Genomic DNA, 16,781 nt, shown 5'->3' on the forward strand with positions numbered 1-16,781 from the left:
ATATTTTTAGCAAACTGTAGCAGACAAACACGTTTTGAAAAAATTCCCAGAATTTCTTTTTAATGTACTTGGGCAATCAGGAAAGGCTTAAAAGTAATGTAAAGACTGAAATTTGAAGAATCATACATGTTTTATCAGTTTGGTGAATGATGAAATTTAATCTCTTGTTTTTAGCGTTATTGGAGACTTTACTCAGGTTGTATACCTTTCACATTCCGGTCTCATCCAACTCATCTCAATGTCACTACAGAGCTTGGCGCGCCAAGGTAATCAAGACAGATGTAAACGAAATTGCAAGTTGTTCACGCAATATTTTTGTTATTGTTACAGATGCACCGCTTTGGAATTTTCCATATTTGGGAAGATTAAATGATGTAATCATAGCGCAATGCTGAGTCTTCAAAATCTTCAGGCTACAATTTCCTAAAAATTGGGTAAATTTAAATTTTTGTTCACTACAGTTAAATTTCGCTCAGTCATCAGTTCTGTTTTCATTAATTGATTTGAATTATTGCCAGCTGTTGATTACAAATTCCAAATCAATTAATGAATGAGTGCCAGCCAATTTTTGCTTTTATCTGGTCTTTAAAATACATCACACTTCAGTCATCCAGACCAAATTATAGAAAGGCAGGCCAGCGCCCGCCCTTTTTTGACAGTTACCTTGAAATATTACCATTTCTGTCAATAAAGTTTTGGTCTCCTCCCTTGGCCTAGAAAATGATTCTCCCCTATCTTCCTGGGGATTCCACATAAAAGTATTTGGAAACAACCCACAATTGAAAAGATATTTTTAAATTTTTTTTCAGGGATCGTATGTTGAATATGGTATGATCGATTGTGGGATAATCTAAACAACATAACCAAAAAGATGGCGATTATCGTATTAAAATTAGATGGTGGATTATGTTCATTTTGACAACTGGTATAACCGTTTCGTTTTGGACATTGTTGTATGTATTATACATTGTTGAGAAGTACCTGATTCATTTTTAGTTGGTACATCATTTTTAATTATTTGTTGGTTACATTGAACTTTTTCTACCATACCAGGGATCTGCATGCGATCCCTCATTGGACCCTTTTAAAAGGTCTTACTGGATAGTATTTTGTACATTTTGTACTATAGGGGTGGGTGGGTATTTAAAATTGAAATTTGCTACAAAGTACTGATACATGCCGCTGTTTTGTACATGGACCCCCGTATGATCCAACCAGCTAAAAAAACCTCAGAGTCTAGATTTCTTATTACTTTAAAATGTCACTCACTGAAATGTTACGTTACTTAGATATCGCAATTCATGGGTAATTCATGTGTCGAGTAGCCTTGGTATGCCAAAATTTGAATTTTAAAAAGGATATGATGTAAACTTGCTGTAAATCCTTTGCATTCTCCAGAATTGCGAGACAAATGGGTTTGGCAAAATCCATTTCCTTTTACAACAATCCTCCATTTAAGATTATTTTTCAAAGACCTTTCATATTGTTTGAACATGAAAAAAACTTCTTCCCTGGCGGAGGCTTTTCCATCAATTTTTCGTAAACAGTGTGCATGGATATATAAAGCTGTTTTAGCGATTTGCTTTTGCCGATACTTGTTAGACTTTGTGGCATTAACTTTTTGTACATGGATATGAATTTCCATCTATTTCGCACACTGTTTGAATTGAAAAAATGGTTTAGTGGGTATTTGAGAGGTTTCTGCTTTGGCATAGTCTAGAGATTACCTGTGACGGCATTCCTCTGATTGCATCAAGTTTGAACGTCTGCTCCTTACACTAATAACAGAAGGCATGGTAATCGCGCCATTTCCCGCGCCATGTGATGAGTGTTAATTTATACCACGCAAAGGCTTTTGGGTAATGAGAAGCTAATTTTTGAATCGGAGAACAGGAGAATCCCTTTTTTTGAATCACGGAGGGCGGATTCTTAAATTGGCCGAAAAAGCGCCCTCATAATTTTCGACCATGTACATTTATTTGCTACTGTACGTTTGTTAGGTACTCGAGAGTAATGTTTTTTGCTGATCATCTTCGCCTCTTTCAGCACCTTTGCCAAATGTGACTTCATAGTTTATGTTTAGAGTTCTACCGTTGTCGAATTCAGCAACGATTTTGCATGGTCAAATTTACTAAAAGCCGGTGTAACAGATAATAAGTACTCCCAGGAAAAAGTACTCCCAGACTTTTTGAACACCCTTAACAAAATGCCATTACGGCGCTTTGAATTTCATTCTTGTCTAGCGTATCAGCTCCTCTAATCTTATCGATTCTTAGAGCATTGCATTGGTCCTTTTGAAAATAACTTAATACTTTGACTTACGCTTATACTTACAGTTTCTTTTATTAACTTAATACTTTCTCAGGTGACTTCACCATGGCCCGTTCGTCAATATAAGATCTGTCGAACGGTGTACGACCATATTGCAAAGCCCAACTTCTTGTGCTTTGGTTTCGAGTCGATTCAAGGATACTTTTTGAATGATTTTAATGTTAAATCTCATCATAATTTCCAAGTTCCATAGAAAGACGGGTACATAATTTCATTTCTGTAAGGTAATTTTCAGTTCTCTTGGCAGCCCGAAAGATTACGTCAAGATTCTCAGATTCTAGCTCTTCAACTCTGACTTGAAGGTGGTGGAAAAGACGGGGGCCAAGAACAAACAGGTCAACGTTAATTGAATTTTACGGAAAATATGTATTGAAATACACTCTTCTCGAGATGCATAAATTTATTGTTGTCCTCGTTTTCAAACAGATTTCATTGCTATGAAATTATACATTTAAACCAATTTGAATTCCCAAAAGGCAAATATTAACTCTAAAACAAAAGTACTTGAAATTCAAAATGTCTCATGAGGTGTAAACAACACAATTATCATTGTGAATATGTAATTTTAGAGCAATGAAATCTGTTTGAAAACGAGGACATCAATAAATTTATGCATCTCGAGAAGAGTGTATTCAAACGAGTCCTAAACTCCGCTCCAGTAATAGGATTTATATATTAATTGTTTTCATTTCTAATTTTTTGTTATGTTTTTTTATTTAAGATCTAAGTCTCTTCATTATAATATATATAATATGTATAGTAAATATATTTCGACAAATGTATTTACATTTTGTGTCCCATTCTTGTCTCAATCATGTTCCATAGTCTACCTTAAGGGAATAAATTAATGCGAGAATAAATTAATGCGGAATTTATTAATGCGAGTGACCCCCAAAAAATGTTGTGTTTTGCGGAATAAATTAATGCGAATAGGCTCATTTTAGGGATTTTACGGAATTAATTAATGCGAAATAGTGTTTCCAATTTGGTTAAAATCGCCAAAAACTTTGGTGAAAATCATTCAAAGGGTCAAAAAAATATCAAAGTTTCTTTCAAAAACTTACTTTTTACTTCTTCTTTAGCTATCATCAACTGTTGTTGACATCGAACGGTTACGGCGATTGCCAACCATATCTGTGTGTTTTCTCAACGCCCCTCGGTGAACTTCTGAAGACGCTTGAAAATTATACATCTGAGGAAAATAGTCCCGAAAAAAAAAATTCTACCACAAGAATCTTGTTGTGCGCCGGAATGTCAAAAACTAAATTTTCCTGATACGGCGCCCTATATCAGCGCCGAGATCGTGTCTCGTTTACCCAACTCACGGTTGGGTGAGCAAGAACTACACTTTGTCTCGCAACTTAGTTGTCATTACCAATCCTCTCGTTGCGATGCACGGACCTTCGGAAAATGAGATTGGATATTCCTCAGATTGTTTGTTTTCACCCACCCTTTAGAGTCGTCAGCGTGGTGGGCAGAAAGCAATGACAATCTGATCTCAGGTTACCGTCGTGTTGCTGTTCTCAAGAACATACTGTTCAAGAGTCTTGATTTCTATCAAAAAGAAATGCGGAATTTATTAATGCGAACGACCGAAATTTTCAAGTTTTGCGGAATTTAATTTTGCGAAAAAGGGCCAAATTCGCATTAATTTATTCCGCACTAATTTATTCTCACATTAATTTATTCCCTTAAGATAGGCAAAACTGATTTCCCCTCACTATTTCGAACAAACTGACTAGGTTATTCACGCAGACCGGTACTTAATTATGCTTTTAAAACGACTAGAAAAACTTTTTCCCGAGAAAATGCACTCAGTCGAAAGTACTTTAGGCGTACAAACTTTTGCGAGGTCTAAAAATCGCGAAATTTCGAGAAATAATAGATGAAAAAATGGGCTCAACTTCAGTATACATTTGAAGGCCCAACTGTAAACAGGATAATGGCAGGCACTCATTATAAGTGTAGACTCGCAGTGATAGACGTTTGGGATAAGGGAAGGCCCGATTGTAAACCAGGGTTGACGGGTATTCGGGATAAGGGAAGGCCCATTGTAAACCCAGGGTGATAGGCGTGCGGAATAAGAGAAGGCCCGATTGTAAGTCCAGGGTGATGGGTAGTCAGAATTACCTTAAAGGTAGAAATTTTCGCGCGTATTAATTTTCGCGCACTGAGAAAAAATTTATTTCGCGTGTATTCATTTTCGCGCATAAGCGAATTCGATTCCAACTTTTGGGTATTAATTTTCGCGCACGAGGCATTTACTTCCCAAAAAATACCACTTTTACGTACAACTAGCCGTCCCGACGTCGTCCGAGACGACTCTTTAACATGATAATTATGCTCGCTTCGCTCGCTCACCGAGGAGAGGGAAGGCTCAATTGTAAATCCCAGAGTGATGGGTACTCAGAAGGATCAGAGAAGGCTCAATCGTAAGGTAAGTTTAGGAATGAAGAGTTTTTTGCCGTGTAGAGCAACCTCCTTCGCAAGCTAAATATGTTTTGGCAGATTTCGAAGACTTCATGAATACTACTACAATACTAATTTTTGTAGAAAAGAATTCTCAACTTCAGTCAGTCAGTTGAGCTAGAATCTCAGAATGTATGTATGTCTGCGTCTGTCCGCGAACTTTGGGGCAGCGTAGAAAGCGGAATAATTGGTCTACGGAGCTGAAATTTGGCACACCCTCCTTCGGTTAAAACTTAGGGGTAGTTTTTTCAGTTTTTTAAATTTCGAGCCAATTTTGGCGTAAACGACTAAACGACAATACCAATGAAATACAAGCCCAAAGGGCTAGAAGCGAATCTCCTATGTAGGATTTGAAAGCCATTTAAATGCTACATAAGTTGCCTGATCTTGGGAGGTCCGCGTGTTTTCATACAAACGGCGGATTGGAATTAAAATTTACCGCCAGATTTTGAAAAATGCTTAAGTCGAAAACAAAGAAACCGCTAGATTCAATCCTTCGTCAAAAAAGCGGCGCACATTTTAAAGGTCATTTTTTCTTGCCTGAGAAAGGTTGAAGATTAGCTTCTAGCCCTTCGGGCTTATATTTCATTGATGCGCATTCATAATGAAATATTTACAATTTTTTGCTAAACATCGGAGTACTTATCATTTTCCTACAGTAGGATTATAAGAGTTTCATGTTGACGGGGATTTTAAATTTGATCGAAAACGGTAGTAGAACGTAGTATAAATAGTAGAACGTCGAATTAGGGAGCGTTGACTGTATTATTAATTTTTTGTTCAATACCAGAACTTTAACTATCTAACCCTTCGTGAGCCCCCCCCCCTAAGCGAAATTTTTTGATAACTTTATCAGATCAGTGGTTATGCAGAAAGTGAGCATTATGGGTAAAATACTAACCAGTCTGTAAAATACCAACCAAACAGGTGGCCAAACTGATTTTGCATATTGTCTTTAATGGTCAATATTAATCATTGGTGAAAATTTCAAGTCAAAAGCTCTTGAAGTTCCCGACTTCCGTTTGCAGACCGGGCTGTAAAATACACATGAACCCCCTCGGTCCATGTGTATTTTACAGCCCAGTCTGCAAAGTACAAAATACCCATAGAACCAAATATTTTTGTCACTAGGCACTTTTTTCGTTAAATGGGCTCTTCCAGAAAAAAAACAATTCATGGGGGGGGGGGGGGTGAAGGATATATATTTTTTTCGTGCTTTACCCATGGGCATATACCGTGAAAATCACAGCTTACAAATCATATTACGTAGGCTGTGAAGACCAATTGCGATTCTATTCTTCGCGCATCAACGAAAACAATAAGTAACCATGACGACAATCCAAGATCTTGGATTAAGTTCAAAGTTGACATTGTAATTCCCGTCGCTGAAAACATAACAAAGCTTTATCTCACATGCTTTCACAAAAGTCTACAAAAGAGTCAGTGATAGAGAATCATAACATAAAAGTCTTTCTATTAATTCCATTTCAATGACGTAACATTACCATAATTGATAGTTAAGTAATTACTATCAGACAATTGGGAATCATTAAAAGATTTCCTTTTAACGAAACTCATTTCAATTGCACTTGGAGGCTTCTAGGGAATTCATAAATAGTAAACATGCATACTGATACAGTCTACTAGACATTAATATGGTAAAATTTGCTCTTCATCTTTGATTCTTTTTATAGCTATTAGATTGACACATGCGCAGTAAAATTTCTTCACTTGGTCGTCAGAGGTTGATTTGAAAACTCAGCCTCTGATGCTCAGGGTAATGGACATAACGATTTTCCCCCTATTTATGGACCCATATTTTACCCACATGAACAAGCATCAAATTGACCCCTTGGAAACCAAAACTTTCCCCTGGACATGGTAAATTTACCCTATGGACATGGTAGTTTTTCAGGGTTTTTTTCAATACTCCTGGACAATGTATCCTCCCACCCTGAACGGTTTTTTTCTGAAAGAGCCCAACTCGCGAAAGTAAACGTCCTAAATTCAAGTAATTCTTGTGCGTATCAATTTTCGCACACGAGCGAGTTTCATTTAAATTTTAGGCATTATTCTTTGCGCACGAGGCAATAATTTTCAAAAATTAGCACTTTTACGCATAACTGTTTACAATTTTAGGTTATTTTACGATTTTCTGGAGGGATTATTCGAAAATTCAGTATTAATCTTCGCGCACCTTAACACTGCGCATATTTTTGGTATTAAATTTTGCGCATTTATTAAACTGCGCGAAAATTAGTACGTGCGAAAATTATACCCTCTCGAACTTCTACGTCACTCGCATTCTTTATCTCAAACACTCGCTAGTTTGAACATATACTATCTCGAGCTTTTTCAGTCAAAGATAACGATTTTCTGGAGGGAGTGTCGACTGTAATTTCATCTTCTTTATATCTTTTTCGTTTCACTCAATTTTAGTCAAAATTGAAATGATTAGAGCATATTTTAAAAACAGAACTATTTATGTATTATGAAAAACGAAACTTTTGAATTTTTGAGACCTCTCATGTTTTTGATGTTCCGGACAATCAGGGCGTGGTCTTTCTTAATCGACAGTGTTTTGTAATATTATATTCATAGAATTATATTTCACAGGTCTATCGACCTCTACGAAATAATTTTAGATTTATAAATTGTCTAATTCTTCATCTGTCGTCCAGTCGTCAGAAGATATGGACAGAAGAGAAGACGTTGTTTTGGTCTTTGTCCTAGGTTTTCGAACTAGGCGAAGGTTTGTTCTAGGGCTTCCTCTTACATGCCAAACGGAATCATCATTTTTTGAATTCATTTTTTTCGCCTTTTGGCACATATCTTTAATAATTTTTCTTTCGTTGATGGTGAAGTCGTCTGTGATGCTAAAGCCACCAATTTCATTGAATCGTTTCAGCTTATGCAGATTTTGCATTATCCGTTCTTTTTCCTCTATACTTTTTAAGATCAACTTGATTGGACGCCAATGTAGCCCTTTTCGGTTTTGTCCAATGCGATGATGGTGGGACAGTTTGATATCTTGGACGCCAATGTTACCTAGTATACCTTCAATATCTATTTTGTCTTGTTCCTGTTGCTCCTCTTTGTTGTCTACCTCTAATTCCACCATTCCATGTATAATAATATTTCGTTTTCTTGATTCGATGTCTCTTTCTTCATTCTTGTTTTCTTGTTGGTGTTCTCTCACTGCTGATTTGAAATTATCCTTGTGTTTCTTAGTTATTTCAGCGTATGTTTTTTCTGATGTTTTTTCTATGTAATTCGTCGTTTGCTTTATTTCTTCTTTTATAATCTGCTTGGTTTTTATTTCAAAGTCAGCCATCTTATTGGTTAAGATGTTTTCGATATCGTTCTTAAGGCTGCGGTTCTTGGCTAGCTGGTTTTTGAGCTTTTTAATGACGTCGTCCTTCTTCTCAATCTCCCTCTGCATCATATGATACGAGTTCTCACCTATTTTACTCATTAGAGATCGTGTTATCCGCACGCAATTCTGACATAGATATTGTTCGTTATAAGTGTTGGCAAAAATTTGCAGCTGATAAAGCGGTAATTGTGTGCACTCGTAGTGTACCATGCGGTGGCATTTTCGGCATTTTAGACGGTTTTGGTCATCATCATCTGAGCAGGAGGTGGGAGTGCATGTTTGGTTTTGTTTAGCTTCTTCAAATGGTTGTTTTTCTTGCTTTTTGTCGGTTTTTTCGTTCATGTTTTTGATTTTGCTAAATTTCAACCATTTTTGAAGAACTACACAAAATGCGTGTTGACTAACTGATATAATGTAATATATGTTCGTTAGTGCGCCTGTGATTTCTTATAATAATTAATAAAGAAAAAAAAATCGATAAGGCGAGACCAATTTGATTAGTTGTTTTACGGGCCCAACCGACCCTAAAATTTGAAAAATGAAAATAAAATTAATTTTGGTAGTTAATATTTTTATTTTCATTGTACCCTACGTGGGACTCGTTTTTTGAAAAATTTTGCCAAAATTTGCGAAAGAAGTGACCCTGATTGGGACTGAAATTCCCAAATTTTCTGATTTTGTCCCAAAATTTCCAAAATAGATACCCTGCGAGGGACTGATTTTCTATTTTGGTGTTTTTCGCAACCCTACGTGGGACTGGTGGAGGCGAAAAAATGTACCCTGACCAGCGGAACCTCCCCGTATCCCTTGTCCAAGTACCCCCCCCCCCCGGGGTCAGCCTTTCCGTGTCTTCTAATCTTCTATTGCAATTTTTGGTTACAATTTACAAAATTTTTGTTGCAATTTTAGCTTAAATCTCGGGTGAAATTTATTTTCTTCAAGTTTAAAAACTAATTCTAGAGGACTATAGCGCTAAACTCGAAACATGTAGCGGGAAATGAAGCCACTTAATTTCCCATCTAGACCCGCATCCAGGCAAAAAAACCGTAACAAGAACTATCACAATCACTTCTTGCCCTTTCGGGGCTTTAAATACACTCTTCTCGAGATGCATAAAAGCATTGCAGGCCTCGATGCTTTTGATATTTATGTTATAAGAAACATGGCAATTTAACTTTCAGCCGAAATACACTATTCTTCTTAAAAAAGCGTATAGTTCAACTTCAGGGATCTTATTCTCAGAGGAAAAAATTCTCAAACTTCGTGGTTGATTTGATATGTTTTAATTGGTGAATTAACAATAAAGGAAAACGGGAAGGGAAGTGGTAAGGGACAAGAAATCAAGCAACAGCATGATTGTTTTTATGAATTACATTTGTATTCTTTGTCTTTAAATAAGGAAAAAATAAAATTAGTATTAGTAACCTCATGGTTATAAGGGAAATTCGGGATAAATTTCCCGAGGTCAATTTTGAAATTTTTTGAAATTTCCTGAGTGCAACGAGGGAAATTTAAAACATTACGAAATTTGACCAAGGGTAATTTATCCAATAAGCATGGGATTCCTGGTTAATCTCATGGTTTGGATTGAAATTCTAACAATTCTGAAAGACGTCAATTTAACACTGGAAATCAATCTGAAATTTTAAAAGGAGGTCTCAAAAAAGTCATGGAAACGCGAATCGAGTTTTAATTGGATAGTATTCCATTTACTTGAGCCTTTGAAGTTAGTAAGAAAGTCGAAAAAGGTGATGAATTTCCAAACGATGAAAATTTCACTTTTGCGGGAAATTACAAAATCTAAGAGGGAAATTACAAAAGCTAGGAGGGAAATTACAAGTTCGCGGGAAATTACAAATTAACGTAAGCAAAAACGTCAATCGAATTTCAATCAACCATGAGATTATAGAACAGAACAGAACAGAATATGTAATAGTTATCTCATGGTTCCGACCATGATACGAAAAATATTTTTACGAGTTCCGGTGTCACAGGAAAAAAGTACTCCCCGAAAAAAAGTACTCCCCAATACTTATTTCCCAGATTTGAAGCCAGTATATCTGTCCATAGATCTGTTTGCTTATTCTGCAAAAGCATTGCAAAACTCCATTAAAAACGCAGACGGTTCATTCCAATTCTTGTACAACATTTTGAAGTCAAAACATTGCAAACAATCTGGTCGTCAAAATCTTTTATCATAAAGAAGACATCGTAGTGTCGAATCGATCAATTAACTGACGTTAAGCGCGCTTTTTTGTTTTGATGATTGGTCGAAGAAATGCCTCGTTTGTGCAAGCTCAGCGTTTTTGAAGGAGCAATTCAGACATCGGGAAAAAGTAATGTCAATATGGCTTTAAGTACTCCCCAATACTTATTTCCTAGGATAAAAGTACTCCCGGGAGTACATTTCTCCTAGGAAATATTACCCCCTACAGAAAAAAGTACTCCCCTAGGAACTATGCTGTGAAGTCTATGCGAAATCAATTTTCCATGACGTTTTTACTTGGAGTACTTGCATACAGTGTTTGTGATCTGGCCATTAACTTTTGAATTTCGAAAGTTTTATAAAAACAAAAAAAACATTGAATATTTGAAGATTCTGAAAATAGATTATATAGCAAACTCTGTAGTTCCAACAAATTAGATTTTCTGTTCGAGTTAGGATAGGTTATTTATGAGTTTGGAAACTATTCTAGTCGCGAGTTGGGGAGTTGAAAAATTACCGGCTACCGAAAAAGAGTAACATACATCAAAAGTATATTTTGAAAGTAAATGTAATATGAGAGTAATATATAATATATGTAAGACGTATAATACATATAACACGTTATATGCTCATTTCCCTGAAACACGTGCGTTGAGAGCATCGAAAGCTATTTTCTACTGTCAATTCATATCCATTTATTTATAGTTTCATCAAAATTTTTATAAAAAGTGTCAATCCTAATGATAAAATGATAAAATGACAAAAGAAAGCGTCATTGTTTTTCTAGCTCTATATGCTAACTCTACGTACTTTATAAGGCTAAAATGACTGTCAACTTATATCCTGTATGATTAATATTTTTCGGGGAATTTCCTTGATAATCATTATATTTAAAGATTTTGTCAATATTTTTACAAGAAAGTGTCATGTCAGCATTATGACAATGACATTTTCAGAAATACTAATTATTTTGGCTTTGCTAGCCAGCACCTTACTATTTTCAGGATCTTAAAGGCCAATAATATGGTTGGTACTGGCTTATTTGAAATTTGTACTTTTGAACTACATGAATTTAACTCTATAGTTTTCGGTTGCCGTAATTTTATAGCAACTCCCCAACTCGAAACTTGCAACTACCCACCTCCCCAACTCACCAACTAGAAAATTACCGAGACTCGTTATTTTAGTTATGGTCAGGGTTGGAAGTCGTAAATATTGTACATTTCAAAAATATCATAAGTCCCGAAAAATGAAAGCCACCATCTACAAAAAGACTAACAACTTGCTGTAAGATGAAAGAAATTACGTATCACGGACTGTTAAAGTTCGTCGAAGTTGTTATAACTCTGTCATTTTAGTCGAAGGAAACGTATAGAAACGATATTCGTCTTTTCACCTTTCTTCATTTTGAGTAGAGATTCCCGTTTTAATTTGTTCTCCACATCATGGTCGATGTAGTTGTAGACTTCAATGTAATGCGAGTTTTCGTCTTCGATCATAGTGTTAATGGTCTCTTGCATCGTACTGAAAATGTGAAAAATGAGACGTCATCGATGTTAAAGTTCTTGCTACGTCGTTTATTTAAAGTGCTTTTATTGAAAGCCAAAAAATTTCATTTTTGTTTGTCAAGATACTGATGCTATTTTCGACGTCCTATTTTCTTCTGAAATAAGTCGTCTAGCATACGTTGCCTACAGATCATTTTGTGAACACTAATGAGTAATATTCAATACGAGAAAGAAATCTCCCCTAATAAACAGAATATAATTCTGTGAATAAAGATATAAAAATAAAAGATGTATTTATCATGCCACAAGTTATCACTGACGACAAAAATCGAATTTAAATAAAACGTTATAATGCGTTCACTCTAACTTGGTTAATCGTTAATGACTTTCAAGTGGAATTCTTTTCTTTCAACCGTCGAAAACAATGGAAATTGAGTGTTTTTAAAAAAGACATCAACCAAGTTAGAATGAACGCACTATATTTACCTTTTCATCGCACCTTTGTAAGAACCATGCTCAAAGAATCGAACGATTGTTATATTATCTTGTTGTAACCGGAATGACACACAGAAGAAAATACCCTCTGCCACACCACTGTATTATAATATTATCCAACACTGCATTCGTCTGGTTATCGATTTCTGAAAATATAATTAAAGAATCTTCAATAAATAGTTTAACTTTTAAAACAAGACAGGGTAAGTTTCAAGGAAGGTACAAATTAATGAAAATAGATACAAAAGCTGGCAAAATATACCTTCCCATAAAGAATGGTTATCATCAAGACTTGATCCATCATATGGTTTACCCATTATTTGAAGATTTGCAACGTAAATTTGTTTTTGTAATTTCTAAAATAAAAGATTTGAAATATGAAAGATGAAACGGGCTAAAAATGGCTACTAGCATATAAAATGTCATCAATGGCGAAAAGGTCTATAGACGGTGGTGGCAGCCATATTGAAGGCGAAGCAAAATACCAACTTTGAAAGCAAAGTAGCCAATCCAAAGTGACTTGCCTAATTCTATTCATACTTCTCATTGGCTGCAATCTTAGCAATATGTTGCTATTTCCAGATGGTGTAAATTGAACAAGCTTAAAAGAAAATTGCAATCGAACCGAAAGCGATATAGAATAATTGCGATTTGATTGTCGAACGCAATTGAATCTCAATCGAGTGGACAAATCCTGGGTAATATTTGATCGCGATTCAATTGCGTTTGAGCGTTCAATTGATTCTGCGTTGGATTGTTCGACTCACACCATCCATCCCCGGGGGGGGGGGCACTGGGTTTGCGGACTGACGGTATGTGCGGGCCAAAAATTGGCTTTTAAAATTGCACCCTTACAGTGCAGCAAAAATCAGTGAAAATCATACCCTTAGAGTGCATTTTCCCCCAAATTTTCGATCCCTTTCGTGCAAAAAATGGTCAAAATTCTAGCATTTTTGGTCAAAATATCTAGATTTTTCAAGAATTTTCTGAAATTTCTACCCTTACAGTGCATCTCTAGTTTTTCCGACCCTTACAGTGCATTTTAAACATATTGGAAAAGGTACCCTTAGGACCCGCACATACCCGTCGGTCCTTTTGCCCAGCTGCCCCCCCGGGCATCCATCATACACCATACATTATCAGAAAGGATTATTGTAAACAGATATTACTATCACATCATTTAAACAAGACTTTTATCATTTCAAGTTTGTTTGTTTTTTCGCTAAATAAGACAAAAGAGATTTTAGCTCTAAATATTTAGGGGAACATACTTTGGTCAGAACTAATATGACAAGTCAAAAACAGGATTACAGGCATTATTCGTACGTATCTTCTATTATTTGCTCACTCAGCCTTTTGAAACAAAAGAAACAACGATTTTCTCTCTTTTGCACGCGGCACTCTCTCTTTCTTTTGCTTTCATTTGCTGTATCAATATAAGATTTTTATTGGTGACATAAGCATGGGTGTACACCCGAGAAATAAGAAGTTTTTATTACCGTATAATGCCATAATGTCTCAAGGCGATAATATTTCATTCACCAAAAAATTTGCCAAAATAAAAAATTTAAAAATGTTCTTGCTTGCCAAATAAGCTATTACCACAGTAGTGGTGAACAAAGTAAAGAATGAATCTGATTGGTCGATGGAATATGTCCTTCAGTCTAAAGAATCATCCAGGCTAGTTCAATTTATTCCAATGAAGTAGTTGATAGGACTTGCAAAAGTTGTGTTTTCTGTGTTTTGTGTGTTTGATCCAATAGCTGCAGAAAAATGATTTTTTTTTTATGATCGGACTTGCAAAAGTTGTGTTTTCTGTGTTTTCTGTGTTTTGTGTGTTCCATCCAATGTGCAGCTATTGGATCGGACACACAAAACACAGAAAACACAACATTTGCAAGTCCAATCATAAAAAAAGTCATTTTCTGCAGCTAACACACAAAACACAGGAAACACAACATTTGCAAGTCCGATCATAAAAAAAGTCATTTTCTGCAGCTATAGGATTGAACATACAAAACACAGAAAACACAACATTTGCAAGTCCAATCACAAAACAATGATTTTTTGCAGCCAATCGATCAAACACACAAACACAGAAAACACAACATTTGTAAGTCCGATCATAAAAAAAGTCATTTTCTGCAGCTATTGGATTGAACACACAAAACACAGAAAACACAACATTTGCAAGTCCAATCACAAAACAATGATTTTTTGCAGCCAATCGATAGACCTTTTCGCCTTTCCATCCGCCATCTTGAATTGTATGCAAAAATAGAGGAACGAAAAAGCCGTGGTTGGATTTAGTTTGAATATATGCAAAACATATGCAAGTTTACACAAAGATTAAAAAGACAACAAAGCTTCTTATAAATAAATATTATAACCATTAGAACAATAAAAGATGGAATTTCTCAATCCAAAAAGAAATATTCACAGAACAACAAAAGCCTTTTAGAAATTTGTTCTTAAAGACATAGCATATTCGGTTTTCATGCCATTAAGAAATTCCACGAAGATGGAGTGCACACATCAAACTTTCAAAACACGCAAACTGAAAAGCAGTAATTATGACGTCACACATTCTCAATGTTTTGATTTGATCATTTGGCGGCTCTATTCCCAGGAGAATAATTTACCGTCAGCCGAATAAGAATTATTTTTTACCTTCGCTGATGATTTTTCAGTTTGAATTTATGTCTAATGTTATTGATTTTTGAAGTGCTTGTTCTAAGAGATGAGCGAATATAATTATTTTTAGTTTTCAAGAGAAGCAAATTTAATCTTTCTTCTACAAGATTACACTTTAATATAATGCCAATTATGCATGTAAGTTTTATATTTACTTTCTTTTTGCATATGTTTTGCATACTTTCTAAGGGAATTTCACCACGGGAATTCGGCCACCATAATTCTTGCATACAATTCAATATGGGGGATGGAAAGGCGAAAAGGTCTATTGAACACACGAAACACAGAAAACACAACATTTGCAAGTCCGATCAAAAAAATGAATTTTTTGCAGCTATTGGATCGAACACACAAAACACAACTTTTAGAAGTCCTATCGGTGTTTGTGCTCATACTTTATTGGAATAAATTGAACTAGCCTGGATGATTCTTTACTGAAGGACATATTCCATCGACCAATCAGATTCATTCTTTACTTTTTGTTCACCTTAACCCTATTACCAAAATGTAACTCCCTTTAGGTAAAAATAATCGTAAATTGTACAAGATAGATTCTACAATAACCCATTAAGAATCTCAAGTGCGTTTAAATAAATCTCAATACCCATTGTTTCTGAATCTTCTAATGGATTAATATGGTTATCTAAATGATTGAAAAACTCTTGTGGAAAGTCAATGTCATCAACTTCAACGTGTGGAAGGTTGTTATTCTCAAATGGGACAGGAGCTTCAGGATCGTAACCATACCATTCTAGGTCATCTATCACGCCATCATGATTTTGCTGCAAAACATCTTGAACTGTATTAAGATTTCTGTTCCTGATATCCACCATTCCGTTTTGCCACATTCTAGTTGGGGTCCAGTTATGCTCAGTGCGCATAGGGTGGTTATTCCATGCTGATTTAAATGAAGACAAAGAATGATTTATTCTTGGTAAGAACACAAAATGCAACGCAAAAATGTGTCTATCATTATTTCTATCGAGAATTCCATTTGTTTCCATAGTATGGAACAGGTAATAATATGTACAACATACTGATCTGTAGACATCACGCCACAAACGCTCAATACGTTGATTCTGCTGTGATGTACCACGTAAAGCACTTCCCCTATTCAATCCTCTCAAATCCTCCATCGCTCTCCACACAAGAACATTTTCACCACCAAAATCAGTTCTAACTCTTGATGGAATTCCGAAAGTGGCGATAGCTTGCTCAAATAATGAAAGTACGGTTTCTGAGTAATTGTTGGTGGAGCAGTGTAACATTGTTATAAGTCGAGAAAAACCATCAATAGCTCCGTGTATAACGAACTTCCAAGTTATGAGGCTATGGTGACCATCCATGTGCCAGAGGCTATTAGGACCTCTGACACTGTACACTCGCCTAGAAACAACTAATGCCCATCTAATTCGAGCATTTTCAGGATCTACAGCCTTGATACTATCTTTGATACGTTTTTGTTGGACATGAATGCCCCGAGACTTTAAATGACCGTACACCAAAGAAAAACCAACAAAATTGCCGTGTTCCCTCAGAAATGATGAGACCAAATTATTGAGGTCTGCATCTGAAATGTCAGCAAATCTTGATAGATGGTTCAATTCAAAATCATTGACACGTCTTAGTATTGTCCATCTGGAAACACGAAACATATTTGCAATTGTATTCCAGGAATGGCCAATTTCTCTCAAACTTATGA

At 35.7% G+C, this 16,781-nt stretch overlaps 2 long non-coding RNA genes across 3 annotated transcripts; one reads left to right on the plus strand and one right to left on the minus strand.

Moving 5' to 3' along the window:
* The first annotated feature begins 62 nt into the window (after positions 1 to 62).
* On the plus strand, positions 63 to 3,113 carry LOC136806755 (uncharacterized). Its single transcript, XR_010846601.1, has 2 exons — positions 63 to 434; positions 810 to 3,113. It is a non-coding gene; the product is annotated as an uncharacterized lncRNA (long non-coding RNA).
* Positions 3,114 to 9,532: 6,419 nt separating this feature from the next.
* On the minus strand, positions 9,533 to 12,772 carry LOC136806756 (uncharacterized). Of its 2 annotated transcripts, none has more exons than XR_010846603.1 (3): positions 12,648 to 12,772; positions 12,377 to 12,531; positions 9,533 to 11,906 (listed from the first exon to the last, which is right to left on the minus strand). It is a non-coding gene; the product is annotated as an uncharacterized lncRNA (long non-coding RNA). The 2 variants fall into 2 exon arrangements; XR_010846602.1 differs by having other exon boundaries at positions 12,390 to 12,531; positions 12,648 to 12,771.
* Positions 12,773 to 16,781: the final 4,009 nt, after the last annotated feature.

This window comes from Clytia hemisphaerica, unplaced genomic scaffold (assembly GCF_902728285.1).
Source record: "Clytia hemisphaerica strain Z4C2 unplaced genomic scaffold, Clytia hemisphaerica genome assembly, whole genome shotgun sequence".
Classification (NCBI taxonomy): Eukaryota; Metazoa; Cnidaria; class Hydrozoa; order Leptothecata; family Clytiidae; genus Clytia; species Clytia hemisphaerica.